Here is a 4,607-nt window from a genome sequence, read left to right on the forward strand (position 1 = left end):
GTATAAGTTGCAGTCATGAGATATATGAATCTCGAGATGTAATTCAGACGTCCAAGAAATCCTCTAACTTGTTTCTCGGTTTTGGGTGAAGGCATTTCTTGAATTGCCTTGACTTTGTCTGGATCTACTTCAATCCCTCGTTTGCTGACGATGAAACCAAGGAGTTTCCCTGAGTAGACACCAAAGGTACACTTGTTGGGATTCAGGCGAAGCTGAAACTTCCGTAAGCGTTGAAATAACTTTGTCAGATTCTGTATGTGATCTTCCTCATTTTCTGATTTGGAAATCATGTCGTCCACATAGACTTCCATTTCCTTATGCATCATGTCATGGAAAAGTGTAGTCATGGCTCTTTGATATGTTTCCCCTGCGTTCTTTAGTCCAAAAGGCATAACGCGGTAGCAGAACGTTCCCCAGGGGGTGATGAAAGCTGTTTTCTCCATGTCTTCAGGTGCCATCTTGATTTGATTGTATCCTGAAAATCCGTCCATGAATGAGAAAACTTTGGATTTTGCTGTACTGTCAACCAACATATCAATATGTGGTAAAGGAAAATCATCCTTAGGGCTAGCTTTGTTCAAATCTCTGTAGTCGACGCACATGCGGACCTTTCCGTCTTTCTTAGGAACGGGAACAATGTTAGCTAACCACTGAGGGTATTCTGAAGTGACGAGGAAACCAGCGTCGATTTGCTTTTGAATTTCCTCTTTGATTTTCATAGCCATCTCCGGATGAGTCCTTCTCAATTTTTGCTTGACCGGAGGGCACTTTGCTTTTAATGGTAAGTGATGCTCCACTATACTGGTATCCAACCCTGGCATATCCTGATAGGACCAAGTGAAGACATCTAAGAATTCTCTGAGCAGTTGTATCAAACTCTCTCTGATCTCTGACCTGAGCGAAGCTCCAATCTTAACCTCTTTTCTGTTTCCATCGGAACCAAGGTTAATGATCTCTAGAGGCTCATTGCATGGCTGAATGGCCTCTTCCTTTTGTTGAAGTAACCGTGAAATTTCCTTTGATATTTCTTCGTCTTCTTCTTCCTCTGCCTCGAATACAGGAAACCCAAAGCTTGGAGAAGTCATACGATCGTACGTTTCAACGGGGTGTTTTATGATTAATCTGCATATGTGTGATGAATTTTTATTTAGACAACGAGGGAAGACTCGGTGTATGCAGTTAATAGAATTTTTTTGATGTTTTTAAGGGTTTTTTTTAGGATTACCAATTTCCGAAAAAAGAAAAGGGAAAAACTAACGAAGGAACAAAATGTAATTTTTATTTATTGACAGTCATTTCTTGAAACAAAGACCCTATAAAACAAAACTCTATTGCTTTGGGCTAAGCAAAGAGGGACATTTTCTTAAGAAATAGTAAAATGCAAAGCCCTATGAAACATATCTTCACCCTGGGCTATGGTGAGAGGACAAAATAACGGTGAAAGTTCCTACTTAGGAGTGCGAACAATAGTTGAAACTTCAACAGCCGTCCAATAGTGGCGAACCCCATTATGCACTAAGTAATCTGGCACCTTAGGCTTAAGTTGACCTGTGGTAGGTCTTGATTTACCAACCACTGTCTTTGCAACACTCAGACGATCTTCTTCTACTTCAGCAGACTGAGCGGTGTGAGCATACCCATTTCCAAGCGGAGTATGTCGGTTTTTCTTCTGAGGAAACTTCCAATCTTCTGAATGGAGAGACTCGTTGTCGGAGACACTTTCGAGATCATCCTCTTTTGTATTTTGGTCTTGCTCTTCTCCCAAGATGGCATTGACTAGGCATATGAACTCCAAATCCGTAGCCTCTGAAGGTGACTTGGGGATATAATCCTCAATAATGACTTCACCAGATGCTGATGTTGAATAGCAAGGGTTATATATCTCTTTGGGTTGAGTGAGGTACTCGTAATCAATGTTCCATCCAGTTGGAACAATGTCTTCAAGAGATATTTTTGAACTTTCAGGAGCGGAGTATTTCACCATGTAGTCGAATTTTCCGCTTGGTTCTCCTAATGTATCCCAAGCCTCTTCGGGGATAGGAGGAACTTTTTCTGATAAACCATGACTTCTGGTGGTGAAGCTGTTGGTAACTTCATCACTGCTTGGTTGAGTCTTACTTTCAGATCCTTTAGTTGGATAACAACAAGGTGAATCAGACTCTGATAGGGTTATATATCCTGCCTCGAGAAGGTAAGACATACATTCCACTTCAAAATTCTCATTGGGGTCTTCCGTACCAATGGTATTGACTGTTTGTTGTACAAGTTGAAGAAAACCTCCACTGCGAAAAGTTTCTTGAATTGGGAGAACTACCTCAATCCCTGGAATAGCCTTTGATGATGTTGGAAAGAATCCAACTCCTGTTCTGTTCTTGTTGTTGGTAGGAATATCAATGTGCCTCCAACCACTGGTAGTGCCATCCTTTACAACTTGGATTGCATCTTTGTAGGAAGAAATACATGATGCTTTCTCCTTTCCTTTTTCCTTATCCAAGGAAAGTGCTTGGAATTTAGTTCCAGCGACTTCTTTTGGTTCTATGTCGGAGAATGATGACAGGTTGCTGACGATCAAAGCTCGTTCTCCACATACAGTTACCAATTTGTCATTTCTAATGAACTTCAGTTTCTGATGAAGCGTCGAAGTAATTGCCCCAGCCTCATGAATCGATGGGCGTCCTAGCAAACAACTGTATTGCGCCAGGATATCCATAACTTGGAAAGTGATTTTGAACGTCTGAGGTCCAATAGTTATGGGAAGATCTACTTCTCCAAAAACTGACTTTCTTGAACCGTCAAATGCTTTGACGATAACATGATTGTCCCTTAGTGGGTAATCTTTGAAAGACAATCTTGACAATGTTGATTTGGGCATGACGTTGAGAGAGGATCCATTGTCCATTAGGACTCCTGTGAGTACATCACCCATACAGCTAACTGAGATGTGAAGTGGAAGGTTATGGTCCACTCCTTCTTCATGAAGATCTTCATCACAGAAACTCAAGTTAGTTCCTGCGGAGATGTTAGCAATGATGTTGTAGAATTGTTCCATGGTAACACTTGGTTCTACAAAAGCTGGTTCCAAAACTTTCTGTAGAGCTTCCCTATGAGCTTCATAACTCAATAGTAGGGAAAGAACAGATATCCTAGACGGAGTATGTAGCAGCTGGTCTATAATGTTGTATTCACTCCTCTGGATTAACTTCAAGATCTCATCATTTTCTTTTGTTTGAGTAGCATTGGTCGGATGATTGTCTTGCCTATGTGGTGCTTCTTCAGAAGGTTTCTCCACATTTTCTGTTGTTTTGTTGAAGACTCGTTCACTTCTGGTGACTCGACTAACACCAGCAATGTTGACAACAGACGGTAATGGTATTTCATTACCATTTTTAATGAATGTAGCGTTGTACTTGTATGGTATAGCCTTGCTGGACTCATACGGTACAGGACCTAGTAAGTAGATGACTAACAGAGCAATTGTTGTCTTCCTGCTGTCATACTTAACTTGCGTTGGTTCAACTTGATTAGTTTGAGGAGACACGGTAAAGACTTCTTCATCTTCTCTGTTGGCAAGAACTGTAATGGTATTTTCATCCATTAGTTTCTGAATGTCGTTGCGAACACGCAAACATCCTCGTGAATTTCTTCGACAAATTCTGCATCTACTGTAAGGATGGAAATCCATTCCAAAGTAGGCAAGTCCATTTAAAGTCTTATGGAACCTGACTACCGATCCTTCGAGATCTTCGACTTTGTAGATTTTGTATTCTCCTGGACATCCTTGAACCATGTTGACGTTGTACTCAGTTTTGACTCGAATGTGCTGAATCCATCCTAAGTCCATTTGTTCTTGTAATGCAGCTCGAACTACAGCACATCCTTGATTATTCTTTGGACAAATTTCACATGTGAAGGTGGTACATGGCCGTACCCAGCTTGTCTATCGTGCATCTTGACAAGATTCTCCCCTATTTGACGAATGTCGTAGATTTGAATGACATTGGGGTGTTGATCTATCAAATTCACTGAAGCTTCTTTGTGTTGCGGCAAAGGATTTGCCTGGACATTAGGATTAGTATCTTTGAAGGATAGCATTCCACTCTTCACTAATCTTTGAACGTCGGCCTTGAAACTGAAAGAGTTCTCAATGTTGTGACCTGGTGCCCCTTTATGATAAGGACAAGATTGGTCAGCCTTGAACTAATGTGATGATTCATATGCAGGATTTGGAGGATTCTTTGTCTGAATGAGTCCTTTCGCCAGTAGTGTTGGAAACAAATCCGCATAAGGCATTGGCACGGGGTCAAAAGGAGGATACCTTGAAACCCGATTGTTGTAATTTGGAGGTCGATCCTGCTGCTGAGGTTGTTGCGACCTTTGTTGAAATGGTTGCTGCGAAACTTGAGGTTGATAAGCTGGCGCTGAGTTAACAACCGGAGTTATTGTAGCAACTTGAGGTGAAAACTTCTTCTTTACTTTGTGCAAGACATTGATGACATCTTGATCCTTTTTCTTCTGGAAAGAACTTCCGTACTTCCTCGGACCAATAGAAGATTCTGGTTCTTTGTTTAAGCGCCCTTCTCGAACTGCTTCTTCTAAACGTACACCCA

This window comes from Vicia villosa, unplaced genomic scaffold (assembly GCF_029867415.1).
Source record: "Vicia villosa cultivar HV-30 ecotype Madison, WI unplaced genomic scaffold, Vvil1.0 ctg.001605F_1_1, whole genome shotgun sequence".
Classification (NCBI taxonomy): domain Eukaryota; kingdom Viridiplantae; phylum Streptophyta; class Magnoliopsida; order Fabales; family Fabaceae; genus Vicia; species Vicia villosa.